Genomic DNA, 15,019 nt, shown 5'->3' with positions numbered 1-15,019 from the left:
GTGAAAGGGAAGGTGTGGGCTGCTAAGTGGTTAGTGGGCTTCTAGTGTACTCCCAGCCTCTTTGCTTGCTGACAGGCTGTGTCCCTGCTGACATTTCTCAGTTCTCTTACAGCTAGCTGGGCTAGGAAACAGATAGTTTCCTATGGAAAAAATAAGCACTCTCATTCTCCAGTTTCTTGCATGTTTTCTCTGGGTGCACTTCTCCTTTGCTAGTGATCTCAGGGTGTTTTATCTGAGCACTGGATTGGCTCCAGTGATTTCTTCTGTATTGGTGTATTGTGTCAGCAGAGCTTCTTTGTGACAAAAAAAAAGAGTCATCTTTACATGCTACCTGGATATCTCATTCCTTCAGGTTTGTTAATTGAATATGGAAGTCTTAAGGGCAGAATTGACAAAGGTGAACTGTTCAAGCAGCTTTCAGAATTTAACTCTGGAGTTTATAATCTGGTTGCTAAAAGAAAACATTCGGGGGAATAAAATGTATTTTTGTTACTGAAGTGTTCTTGTAATGAAAATATGGGAGTTTGACACAAAGAAGAGAAAAAGCAAAATGAAATACCAAAGCCTTTTTTGTTGTTGTTGTTTTAGCAGCACAGAGCTAATAAATGTTTAACATGAAAGGAAATATAGATAAGATTAATCATTAACTAAACTAGTTTCACTGCAGGAACTTGATTGAATCCATTTGAGACAATTGCTTCATGATATCTTCCTTTTCAGAGTGTGTTTTAGGTTAAAATACAATTAAACACTACTCAGTCACCCAAGGATATGATGTAAATAGGATTACTGCAGGGTTTTTGAGGAAAAGAACTGGTGCTCTGTAATTTCAGTGTTTATACACTCAAAATTGGCTCATTAAAGGTTACTCAATAACACTGAGTAATAAAGCTGCCTTAAGTTATTATCTAGCAATTACAAGATTTTTTTTTTAATATATAAGATATTTCATAGGTATCTTTGAAGTTAATGGAAAGTTTTGGCATGATTTTGTGCAGGAATAAAAGAAATAGAGATTGCAAGGCACAGGATTGCCTTAGTTTTGCTGTTCACAGGACTCCTTAGGGTGTTTGGTCAAGTAGTTAAGAGATTTCTAGGCTTAGCAAGCAAAGCAAGGATGGTTTTGTTCTCTAGAGACAACTTACCAAAATCATTTGTGCCACAGTCTATGCTATTAACTTTCATTGTGTTCTTCCGTCTCAAAACAACAAATAAGACAAGCAAGCACTCTTACAAACACAGAGGGAATTCTTTGTTTATGCTGCTATGCACAAAGCCCCAAAACCTCCTTGGCTCACATCCCCAGGAACACAAAAACTCACGGGCAATCACAGAACAAATTAACAGGATTTCTGGCCCATTGATTTGTTGAAGTGGCTGTTGAGTCTTTATTTCTTACAACTGGTTGTCTATATTGCTTCTGCTTTCTATCCAGATTAAGCTTTTCAAGTAAGATTGTAAAAAATACTCCTCTTTGTCAGAGACCTTGTGAATTTAGACACGCATTTTTGTATCCTACAATTCCTTCTCTAAAGTGACTAAGGTGTTCTTTCTGGATTTCAGGACTTTGGTAGTTCTTATCTCGAATCCTGAATCAGTGTCCTCCTTTTCCTCCTTGCATTATTCTAACTTTGTGAAAGACATTCAGCAGTATAGAAAGCCTGAAAAAATTTGTTAGAGCCCTTTGAAGATCTGATTCACTTCATCCCAGTAGTGGATTGACTATTATTAGTCCAAGCCCTGTTGTACTGATCTTTATGTCCCTTGATCTTTTTAGGGAACTGCTTCAAGTGATGTTCAGTCTATCTGGATTCTCGAATGCCCATGGTGTGCATATATTGTTGCTCCTAGGAAGGCTGCCTCTGAACCATTGTAGTGGCAAACACAGCAGAAAGTTGCTGGAAAAGGGCAATAGCACACAGGCAGTTTTCATTTCATACACAGCGACATTTGAGGCAATAAACAACTTTCCACAGCTGTGACAGTAGAGGATGGACTACCAGAAGGACTCTGAGCGTAAGACTGCCCTAAGAGAGGCCTAGGATAGCGAATGAAGACTGAGTCTGATATCAGGCAAGTGGGAAATCTGTGAGCTTAGATGAGAGATTTTGTTATTCTTTGGGAAAGAAATTATTTCAGGAAGTTTCATTTTGGAATCGAACAAAAATATAGTTGCTGAGGTTAAAAAAACCCCAAACAACTGATTGCTTAAATGATAGAAGCTAATGGTAAAGATCCAAATCAACTTCCAAGAAGTAGCAAGTGAATTAATTTGGATTCTTTTCTGTTAGGAGGGTTCACTCTGTTTCAGATGGACCGCTTCACTTCAGCCTTGTTTCATCTTGTCCTGTCAGTTTTCACAACATCAGCCAAATGCAAAGTCATCCACTCTGATTGCCTTCCTAATTATTATGTTTTAACATACTTTCGTACATGTGCATGCATATAAATGGGTTTTGCTTGGGGCTCTAGTCAGGAGAAGCTGCCATCATGAAGTGTTAATCTCAGATTTAGTCCAAACCATCTCTACAGAAATGCAGTGGAAAACCAAATAAGTACCAGTTTGTTAATCTGCTCAAAAATGTACTATTATTTTTGACGTATTTGGATCATAGATAAGTCCCGTCTCCTTCGCATGTGTGCTTGTGCGGCTAATAGCATGATAGTGAGGATATTGTATATGTAACAGAGGGCAAATACAGGCATTGCATGGCAAGAAACCTGTCCAAAATTCCTTGATTTGGGATAATCAGTAACCTTAATTTCTGCTATGATAGTCTTGTGTTCATGCCCATTTACTGATTTTGAGTGTCATCTGGGGTTTTAGAGTGTGCATAAATACCCATAAGCAGTTCCACCCTTTCACAGCAAGAGTTTTACTGTGTATCTGGCTAATTCTTCGTAAATCATGGTGCAAGTGTCCACTTTTCTTGTTTAGGAAAACCGGAGTACTCCTCTACTGCAGTGTTAAATAATCAGATATAATGATTTAACTTGGCAGGTACAAAATTTAACTCTTTACATTTCTGGCTTAAAGCAGTGGAAATAGGCATAAGTGCACTTCCTAGAAGAACTTTTCTGAGCTTGGCTTCTTCCTGCAGTTTATAAACTCTTGGAGTCCCATTTTCATTTTAGAATAAAACAATAAAATCCATGTGCACTGACTGCAGTAAACAGAGAAGCTTGAAAATATGAATCTGACAGTTTCCAAGCAGGTGAAAAACTGCAACTATCAAAACAATCTTTTGGTCTGTGCTATTGTAAAGCAGGGAGGAGGCATTGGAGGGAGTTTAAAGGTTTGACATGACTAATACTGGTTTTCAAAATGAGGGTTAGATTAGTGTATGGGCTAGGGGACTCGTGTGGGGAGTCATGATGAGTTTTATCCCAGAGGTACAAAAGGAGCAGATTTGCTTTCCCCACTGATGTGCACAGTGAGACATACGTTCCCGTAGCACATTTGGTCATGGCTATTAGCTCTGTAGCTGTTGGGGAGGGTTAATTTTTCTCCACCCCCAGCCCTTGCACTTTCCAACTTTGCCATGTCCATTCCAGCTTGAGGAACTGGACAAGCCACCTTTCTTCTTCCTTGAGGGCAGTGAGCACAGTTCTTACTGGAAGCTGTAGGAAGCCAAAGGAACACACTGTTCTTCTCCACTGTAGTGTTATATAAGCAATGGGCTCCTGAGACCTCTGCCATCCCTGCAGTGAGAGGACGAGCTGACTGACAGGAAGCCAAAGCAATAACCAGGAGGTCTGGGGGTAGAAGAGGACCCTGCTGTTTTGGAGGGGGTAGCAAATGCCACTGTTATCCTGATGCTGTCAGACAAGATCTCTGTTTTCATTAGGGCCTCATCAAATAATAGGTACGCACTAATTTGGCAGTAAACAAAGTAGATTCTCTCATAGTGTTTCACTTTTTCTTCTGGACATGAGGAGATTAAAAACAGAAGACGGGAGAAGGAAATCAGCCAGATCTCAGTAGTTGTCCACTGTCAATCTTTGCTGGTTTTCCACATTATCTGTGTGGCAAGGATAGAAAGCAAAACACAGGATGGATATATAAATCTGCACTGGTCTGGGGTGTGGGGTTGTTTGGGGTTTTTTAATTTGGGGGAGAAGTTGCTGGTTGTGGAAGGCATAAATGGGTCATGTAGCTGCTGCATCTTAAAAATAAAATCATTGGCAGGCTTCCCTGCCTGCAATGTAGTGTGCTGAATTTCAATGAAAATCACCCAAATGTACAGAGCTCATAGGCAGCTCAGAGTGCTGCAATATAAAATGCTGCAGCACACATTTCTAGGCAACTTCCGTGCCATTTGATTTGCTTGTTCATAAATCTTTTCTCAATCAAAGTAGTATTATTTTTGTTTTCAGGCAAATAGCTACATTCTGAACCGAGCAGCATTAATAATGCTCTCAATTTCCTCTTCCATACCCATACAGGGGATGGCTGTTACTTTGAAAATATTAAATAGATTCTTCTGAAAGTAGTCAATCTAATGGGCAAAAAGCAAATCCAGGAGGAGCAATGGAAAAAATAGTTTGTCACAATTTATTTTAACAGACAGATGTGAAGACTTTGTGTGGCTCAGACTGTTAAGCATTGTCTTGTCCCTTTGTTTTTTGAGGGTTTTTTTTTGGTAGTGCTTTGTATGTGCCAAAACTATCCTAGATGTGAGATAGCGATATAGGGTTATCAGAATATTGATAATGCCTCCTGGCTGGTTCATAAACTCCTGGATGGTTAACAACTGCCATGTTGGAATTGTTCTCCATGCTAGTTAGCCATTACCATGCTGTATGCTTCTATCACCGTCCTGTGCCAGGTAATGTGGATAAACATGCTGCAAAGTGTGGGTAATCAAGTTTAACTCATCAGCTGGGCTGGGATGAAATCTCTAGAGCCTCTCTTGGATTTTCCGCTGTTATCTCCTATTAGCACAAAGTGCAGACTGAACAAAGCAAGCACTAAGTCTTCATTTCTGTGTTCTTCCCACCAGCCTCAGATTTTTTGGCTGTTCTTCATCCACAAACCGATCTTACCTGAACAACTAGCATTAGTATTAAATTGTATAATGCAAAGGAATAAAAGAATGATGTGTGGCAGTTGAGTATCAGTCTGTATATCTCATCTAGTAGCTGGATTTAAGTCCTGAAAGAGCAGGAAAAGTTTTGATTCTGGTGTGATCAGTAAGTGAACTTCCTAGTGGAAGGTGTGCATCCTTCTCACAGGGAGGAGTGTCCCTCCAGAAGTGCTAGAACCATTTCAGTACATTCTCCTGAAGTCCTGCCACTTACATCTGACAAACACGCAGCAAGTTCTCACTTTCCCTGCTGCTGGATAGTGCAACAGCGTCACAGAAGACGAAGATGGGTGTCTGTCTTCTCTCCTTTGGCAACACATCGTGCATGAGTGATATTTATGTGTTTTCAGTTCTGGGTCTCAGCCTAAACCCAGACAGTGGCAGACCTGAAGTATAAGCTTTAGAGGATCTGGTGGCTGTGGTTTGGCAAGATCATTTATGAGGTTGCTCAGGAGTGAAAATAATGGTAGTGGTCAGCAACTGAGGAGCTCTCTCTAATTGGTTCATCTACCAAAACTGTCAGTGAAAGGAAGAGCTCTTCTCTGAATGCTTAAATCATCTGATTTTACCTTCACTGGATGTACAGAGTATCCAGCTGCGTTTCCCATTGTATCTACTCACTGCAGACAAATTATTGATGGTACATTTTTACATCAGTTAGCACTTGCTCTTCTGAAGTTTGCTTGTAGTAAGAAATGTCTGATACCACTAGACTGTAGGGTCACATTGTCCGGATATTAGCATTTTCATGTGTAATATCTAAAGGGGATGTTGACAACATATCAATCTAAATTAGTCTCATTTATGTTTGTTTTGAAAACACTAGGTGTCCTGTCTTTCCTTCTTCCCCTATATTTATTCTTGCTGTCTGATGAGTCTCTGTGCTAGTTGTCTAATTGGCAGTTGGCTTCATTTAAGTTGATAGAAAACCTAACTCTGAAGGGAAGGATGTTATCAAAATGCATGCGCTAATCTTATTAGGTGAAAGCATTTTTGTTTAAATGGAAAATGATTAGACCGTATCTTCAGTATCTCTTCAAGAGCAGCTATAGCTGACTGCTGTTCCTGGAGGCTCATATGTTATTTACTGAGTCATGTAACTGTGAACAGAGAGGCAAAGGAAAATGGTTTCCCCTAATTGTAAGTGATGAACATTGTCTTGCTTCCCATGCTGAAAACGCTGTATTGCGTGTTTTCAAATATCATTGGAATAAGCAATGATACAGTGCATGTTGGGAAGTATGAGAAATGAAATTCCACACACACCCCCCTTTTTTCTTATCCTCCCCCTAACTGAATTCACTCTATTTTATTCCTGGCTGTGCCTGCAGCTCAAGTCATGTGCTAGTACATCTGCTTTACACCAATAGGACCATTTTACATAATTCATTATGTGCTACCACGATGTCAGCTGCTAATCCGGGCTAATCCAGCACTTTTCTGAAGAGCTGCATTAACAAATCTTGCTTCAGCATTTTCAGCTCAGATCTGGAATGACTACCAGCCCACTAGACAGCATGTGGTGCGCAGAGGAGGTCAAGCCAGGGCATGCACAGCCACTGGTCTCCATCCATCCCTGACTGCAGCCCTCCAGGGCAAGGCTGCAGCAGAAAGCTGTGGGGCACGCTGCTGGACTTGCTCCTCAGCCTTCTGTCTGCAGCAGCTACAGCGACACAAGTAGATGTGGGGCCTGGCAGAGCCAGCACTGAAAGCAAGGAGTTGATGTGCTACGACAGGCAGAGCCCCCAGTCTGCATCAGGCACCTCTAAAACAAATCCTAGTGAGCACATCTCGGGGGGATTGTGGACTGCGGTGCACCGTGTGTCCTTGCATCCCTGCATGGCCAAATCCGGTGCCTTCCTAGAGATCCTGTTTGTTTCCCTGAGCTGAACAGAGGGTCACAGTAATTCCTGAAAGTTGGAAGAATATAGTTTGGGGATGCGTGAAGGTTGAGGGGATTTTTGTTTGCTTTTTGTTTTGGAGGTTTCTTTGTACTTGTGCTGTCAGGGGATGCCTCCTGGCATCTGGGGAGAAGGAACTATCCTAAATGGCAATGAACACCTCAACATATGGTCCTCACATGGAACCAGCAAGAGCTAAGAGCTCAGGCTGTACTCCCACAGAGACTGTTGAATTCCAGGCTGCTGCTTCAGAGCCCCTTCTTTCACTGTTACGGGTTTTAGCACCTCTTTCTTGAAAATGACAGAGTTGAACCTGTTCTCATTCTGAAGTTACCCTTAAGTCCTTATTCTAGTTGAATTTTTTTTTCTACCTATGTATATGGCCCTACTCTCCTGGTTTAGGCTCTGTATATATTGGCCCTGCCTGAAAAAAATGGAGCTTATTACTTTTAATTTTTCTTCTTTTGTCAGATACAGATATTTAGGTCTGATTTTTGTCCTGAGACTGCTCTGATGGAGATGATGGTACAATCTTATGTCTCTGGAGCCAAGAGAGCACAGCCTGGCATAAAGCTGTGCCATGGCTATGGAACAGGAGGCCCAAGGAAGTTGTGAATGCCCCATCCCTGGCAGTGTTCAAGGCCAGGTTGGATGGGGCTTGGAGCAACATGGTCTAGTGTGAAGTGTCCCTGCCCATGAGAGGGGATTGGAACTAGATGATCTTAAGGTCTTTTCCAACCCAAGCCATTCTGTGATTCTATTATCTGATTCTATGTGAAGAAGCAACCACTACCCTACATCTCCCTACAGTCAGGAGCAACTCCAGATCGTTTTGGTGCATTTTTGAGTAGCATTTGGCCCAGAGCCATAGGGATGTCCTGGAGGTGTCCCCTGCCCAGCCACTAGTCCCTTGGAGCAAAACTAGATGGAACATCCCTAAGTGTTGCTGTTAGCTCTGCTTGTATCCATATGGTTGTGATATGCTGTAGCATGTGGGGGTCAACATCAGAAACCCATTCACAGCTGAAGAGCTATGTGCTCTGTTTAACACTTACTACCCCTTGTACAGCCGTGCAGATTTTGGTGGGGCTGGCTGAGACAGGGAGAAATGTCCTCTCCTCATCTGAAGCACTTGTTCCAAAAACCAGCATCAACAACCAACCCAAACCTCAAGCTGTGGGAGCATGACTTCATCTTCTCAGTTCTCTCCACGCTGTGCTGGGCAGAAGAGCAGTTGAGGCATTTGCAGATGCAAAAATACACTTCTGGGACTTCTCCCTGTGGGAAACCATTGCTTCACAGAGGAATGATTTAAACAGCTGTAGTTTGTCTTGACAATGTATTTTCTTCAGTCTGAGCTGCAAAATAACCTTTTTGCCAGAGTTACTCTCAGCTATGAAATCGGGTGCTGCAGGATATGCCTTTGCAGGTGTTGGGTGTTTCTTGAGACAGATGATTAAAAAATGGAGGGACACTTTGGAAAAATGTGTTGTTTTCCTCCTAGAAATCAAAAAATTTGAATTCAAAAGAAAAAAAAAATCTAGTTCACATTAACCAAGATAAAAGTTACAGAAGAAAAAAAACAAACCCAGAACAGTATTTGGTGCAGAAGTGCTGCCCTTTTGTTCCATGAAAGTTGCTGTCCAGGTCTTTTGCGCACTTACTGGTTTGGAGCTTTATTGGGATTTTGGTTTTGCCTTTTTTGTGTGTGTGTAGCTTTTGTTTGGTTTTTTGTATTCCTCACACCACCACCACTTTCCCACTCCCCCTCCCCCCCAGCAGGGATAATCTTCCTCGTCTCACAGCATTTCCTATTACTTATGGCTGCACCAACAGTGCGTTATATCCCCTGTCAGCACTGAAATCCAGCTCAGACAAAACAAAAAGAGCCAGTGGTGGTAGTTGTTAAGTTTTGCAATCACTAGACTTTGGTTTAGGCTTGTTAAACAAAATGTTCCATTTTGGTTTAGGGGTTTGTTTTGTTTAAGAGAGCAATGAAAATTCTTTCTGAGAAAAAAAAGCTGATTGTATCACAATTTTATACAACATATAAAGTGGATTCTTAATTCTAGAGAGGTTTCACAAGACAATGAGAGTTGTTCAGAGTTTTTTTGTTTGAGGAGATGTGTCTGTCACAGAGCTGGTATAGACCTGCACCTTCTTTGTTTGTCAGATTAATTTTACTGTTACCTGTGCCACTTTATTGACTGAAGATGTGTGACACTTAGTTTCCCTTTAAGTAAAATCAGATTGAGAAATCCAATTTCAGACTTAGTATTGAAACTAGCTGGTTTGCCATGCTGGCTCAGGATTGAATATTTGACTAGCAGTTGCTGTCAGAAGACTCGGGAAATAAAGGAGAACAAATGTTCTGCTTAGTGCTCTCTCACAAATTCATAAACCCCATAAAATCTCTAGTCCTGTCACCCTCATCTTGCACTTTCTCTACATTCAAAGGATTTTCCATATCTCAAAGGATTTGCAGAAATAATGTTGAAATTGTGTTACAGCATTTCCTACCTCTCGTGTCATTCAGAGCTTCGGGAGTTTGTCTTAGGCAACACCTATCAAACAGCATTTCCAGGCAGCACTGTATGGGGGCTGGCAAGAGGTAAAGTACACCTTATAGATTTCTATGGTGTCTGAAACCCACTCATAATTTCTCATGTTCTTCTTAGTATTTGTTGGACTGGAACTCTAAATGACTGATAACAGGCTTGGTTGTTTTGGACAGTTAAATAAGAGGTGAAAATCAAAGCTGGTACACAACATATGTCAGTTACTGCTTTAATAACGATCTCAATTCTCAGTAGCCGTTCTCACTTTTAAAACTCTGCAGAAACCTGCTGTATGTGTTGGACCATCAATTGCAGGTGGATTTTGATTAGCGTAGGATGACTTGCATCACTGCAGAGTCTCTAGATAGCCATGAAAAATCAGAACTGTGTTCACACTGACTTCAGCACTGTCAACACATTTGCTAGCCAGACTCAACTAAGATGAACCTTTGTCAGTAGAGATGATTGAAAGAAGACAGCCCTATGCCACTTCAGTTTCTCTCTCCAACATATGGGTATTGGCTTTTGAACAAGCTGCCTTTTGTATAACTCCACTTTGCTCGCCTTGTCAGCTTAGGCTGTAAGCTTGTTGGGGCAGCAATGAGCTGTGCGTGCCTCTACCAAAGGGATGCTGACCTCAGTAGGAGCTTGGAGGTGCTGCTGTGACACAAGTGCTGTTGGTGCAGCAGATTTGATGGGCAGGGAGAACATCTGGCTGGCACCTAATGCACCTAACTCAGACCCTTTCCTGCAACAGACTGCTACTGACTTCAGTTGAACAAAAAGTTCAGTTCAGTACTGACTTCAGTTGAACTGAAGAACTGAGGTTCTTTATTGCTCCTGACTGACTTCACACAGAAGTACTTTAAAGGGAGTTATAAGCAAATATTTTGAATAAATTACCAAGATAGTTCGGTAGAGTTTTCTCCTTCCCCCGCATTATTTTTCTTGGTTTAACTTTTACTGTTGAGCGTAATCAGAACTATTATAATTTCATAATGCAGCAATATGCAGTCAATAGGTTTCCAACTCAGGATCAGTTGAGCCCTTAACCTTAACCAGGTATTTGCTCACTCAAGTCACTGCTCATATTTACAGTGGGCTCTAGTATCAAGTTCCTACTGTCTCTTTGCTTTCTGTGTCTTTAAATGAGGTCACTGCAGAGCAGAGCACTGTTGTGGGGCTGGGGCTGGAGTTCCCACTGTGTCCTCACATCCATCACAGCAGCTCTGCTTCGCAGCGTGTGTTTTATTGTGTCCATCTTCAGCTTTGATTTCTGGTTCTCTGCATCCTCCTCCAGCCTCAGTCCTTTGCCTTGCTCCAGCTGTCTCACCGGTGCTTCTGGTGTGTGTTTAGGGATTTAAAATCTAATTATACTTTAGTTTGAACACAAACAGGCTTTTTCTCTTCTTCACTTCAAGGCCCAGGAAGAGTCAGTGAATATGGGTTGACTTCTGAGGGTAAGGCTCTAAGGATCGCCCCAAAGAAGCAGCAGTTCATTAATTTTTATGTTTCTGGTTAGTTTCCGCTCATATCCTAATTTAGTCCAAGAAACAGAAATGTGCAGTGGACACTGAAAATACAGTTTAAGATAACGGCTTAAGGCTGAATGTCAGAATTATAGCTGTTCTCTCTTAAAAATTAACTATTCAACATGTCTTCTCGTGGAGTTTATAAACTGACTCTAGTGTCATCTGGGCTTTTAGGGGTCCTACAGGGCATCAAAAGTAGTTCATAAAATACTGTCATCGGCTGGATTTATTATTGTTGATACAGTAAAGTCATAATAGGTAAGGTTCTTAAAAGATGCTTTGCTCCTGCTTGCATATTGTCGTGTTTGGTGCCCAATATACTCTTTGTGCAGTGGGATTTATGTGTATTCATGCTTTGAAGGTCTCACCAACCCCCACTAATGTGGAAAAGAACCATTTTTTTCCTTTTAATGAACTTTTGATCAGAATTTAGATGGAAAACCTACTGTGCTTTAAGTGGAACTTATGCCTGCCTGTTTTTAAGTTAACACTTAACAAATTAACTTAGGACTGCCTATATTGAAGTTTACTAAACCATTTCCGATGTAGTATTTAATTATAATTTTCTTATGCCAGCTTGAGCTGTTCTGGATTTTGAATTAAGTAATCCAGCACTGGATAGTTATCCTAGGTGGGGTGAGTGAAATCTCCTTCCTCTAACTGTTTATTAAAGCATAAGTTTTAAAAACTTAGTAAAAAAATCAAGCCAAACAAAACCCCCCCAGATCAAAAGCAAAATCTTGGTAGTTTTAACGAATGAGATTTGGGGAAGAAGGGAAGGAGAGATGTTTTGCCTGTATTAGAAAAGATTCTCCAGCTGTCTCATGGAGGAGACACACAAGCATGCTGCCTTCTGGGACTGCCAGGGCTGAGCAAGGCTTTCTTGCAGGCGTCCCTCTGGGTGATGCTGGCATAGTGCTCTGCTCTGAAGTGGAACGCAGGAGGATGTTTGTTCCTTTGTTTCTTCTTCTGCTGAAGTGGTGGAGGAAAGACCCTGACTGAAAGCCTAAGGGTGAAAAAACATGCAGGGAAGTGAAGCAAGAGAAATGAGGGACTGAAAGCAGGCTCATTCCACACAAGGAAAATGGGAAGGGAACAAGCAATTGGGTAGGCGTTGAGAGATGCGGGAGGGAGTGATGAGAGCTGGGAGAAGCCAGGAGATAAGGGGACAGAGGTGCAGAGTAGCAGCAGTGTGGAGGGAGCTGTGGTCAGGTAGGTGGGGAGAAGAGACAGTTCAAATATGAGACTCCCCGATGAAAAACCCCTCTCAGGACTGTTTCAACCAAGGCAGTAACTGAGCCCAAATATCCTAGTTGCTACTTTACACTTTGAGCGAGCATCTGTGAAGCCTACCAGGCAAATGAGCACCCCCTCCATCTGCTACCCACTGCTTGACCAAACTGTTTACCCAGTTTTTACATGGGCAGCAGCAACCTCAGAATAGATCCCGAATGTGTGGGAATCAGCGCGGTCCTACATAATGATTTATTTTGATTTGCCTCACCACCATCTTGTGTGGGTTTTGGGTTTTTGATTATCTTCTTTTTTGGAGGGTGGTGGTAATTACAAAGTAACATTTAAAACTAAACACACTAAAACTCATTGGTATTCTACAACACAAAAATAATCTCTCTGGATACTTCTACAGAGAGGGTCCAATGCTATTTGGCAAGTGCTTTGCAAAATAAATCAGCTGGAACCTGCCCCCTTTCACCCCATCGAACCAGCCCAACGCCCTAATGTCTCATCAGGGTTTATCTTCTGTGTCTGCATTTATTGTAGCTATTTGCAGATTCAAAAATACTCGATGTTCTACTAACTTCCAAACAAACATTCCTCATCTTTCTCTAGAAAGGCAACAAAATGGCTCAGAAGACAGCAGTCACATCCTACACACCTACGCCCACAGGCGCACACAGCAGCAGTGCATATACTTAAGCTGTCTCTAACACACGTAATTTTACTTATTACTAAGTACTCCTCTCTTCCCCCTTCAATGCCTTGAAAATAAAAGATTTGTATGTGCATATGTACACGCAGGAGAAGAAAGAGGGAGGTAAAAAAGTGTGGGAACAGGTTTGTCTGCCTCGAGATCCCTCAACTAAAAGTATTGAGCAATCTCTTCAGATTCAGGTCCAAATCCAAAGCCTGTGGAGGTTACGCTTACTAGTGAGGCACACAAAGTGTTTTGGAGAATAAGTGTCTATAGTTCTAGAGTTTAAGTGTATCTATAATAAGTGTGTCACATGGCACAAGCATCTCTCTTTAGAGTTTGCCATGCAAACTCTGGCATATTTAGAAATAAGGAAAAAATTCTTCCCTGTGAGGGTGCTGAGGCGCTGGCACAGGGTGCCCAGAGAAGCTGTGGCTGCCCCATCCCTGGCAGTGTTCAAGGCCAGGTTGGACACAGGGGCTTGGAGCAACCTGCTCTAGTGGAAGGTGTCCCTGCCTGTGGCAGGGGTTTGGAACTGGATGAGCTTTAAGGTCCCTTCCAACCCAAAGCATTCAGTGATTCTATTGTATTTAAGCCATGTAAGCCAATAAAAATTAAATTTCTTAAAAAAACCCAAACACCTCATGACCATGTTTTAATTATCATTTTCTGTTATATACAGTAATACCATCAAATCTTGAAGGAATTTTAATCATTTATTTTTCACTCTGTACCTTTACATCCAGTACATCTGCTTTTCACGAGATGTGCCCTATCAAGCTACAAGGTGCTGCGTGTGATCCATAGTTTCATTTCTTGCATTGTGTCAGTATGGAAAGCTGTAACGCTCTTTCGAGTTTAGAAGCTGTGTGTTTATGCTGAGGTTGGGAATCATTAACATCCTAAAAGTTTTAAGATTTCTTTGAGGTAAGCCACCTTCATTTTTATTTAGATTTTGCAGTTTTCTCCCTTAGTTTCTCACTGCTGAAGTCAGGTCAGGTATTTAATGAAGGTCATTTTCTTTGCATGAGTTATTGCATTACTTATGAAGTTTGTTCTGTTGAGAAATAACATTGAAATATACTTCTTTAGGATTACTTTGATATTTCCATTTCCAGCCTAGACTAGAGAAGCAGAAGAATGCATGATACAAAAGAAGTCATTAATTGTGGATTTGTAGAGCTCACGAAAAGCTTTCTTTTAGTTGGACTTCAGTTTTTGAGCAAAATTTGAAGTAATCTGGATGGGTTGTTCATTCAGCTGTGGCGCTTGAGAATATGGAACACCTTTTCCCTATGATCACCTCAAACCAACACCAATGTGAGGATCTTGCCATGTTAAAAACTTGGTGAAATTACATTGAAAGTCTAGAAATAAGTGATATTTCACGAAGCTTTGTCTCTTATCACCCTCTTTTCTTTTCTTTTTTTTTCTTTTCTCTCAAATCTGGATTTCCAGATGGCACTGGTACAGAGACAAAAGAAATTACTGATTAGAAAATATACCGTGATCAAAGGGAAACTTCTTTTTCAGAAGGAAAAAAAGGCTTTGCTTTCAGAAAAATCTAGAGATTTTTTTTTGTTTCCATGATCAATGTGACCATGTTATCCTGTGGGAGTTGTAATTCCAGCTCCTTTCCTGCTTCCCTCTCCCTCTAGTGAGCATTGCCCCTCAAGCAGGCAACTGTGCACTGTGCATGTTTGGCCTCAGGGAAAGTACAGTGTGTCATGGGAAACAAGGGCCGACCAGAGAGGAGATGGGGGGGAATTTGAGGTAATGTTCTGTTCAAAATGTCTTATTTCTTTTTCCTATTGAGTCAGCTGCTACACCAGGGATTTGGTGTGAGCAACCCTTAACAATCAGAAGTGAATTGTTCTAATAACAAACTGCGTGAGATTGAGCCTTTCTTTGAATTATTTCAAGAATAATGAATCCTACGAAAGTCAATTTCCAAAACTATCAGAGAAATGCAATGTATTAAACTTATTTACTTGAGTCATTCTCAGCC

Source organism: Nestor notabilis, unplaced genomic scaffold (genome assembly GCF_000696875.1).
Source record: "Nestor notabilis isolate BGI_N333 unplaced genomic scaffold, ASM69687v1 scaffold4821, whole genome shotgun sequence".
Lineage (NCBI taxonomy): Eukaryota > Metazoa > Chordata > Aves > Psittaciformes > Psittacidae > Nestor > Nestor notabilis.
Note: the sequence above shows the minus strand (reverse complement) of the source record.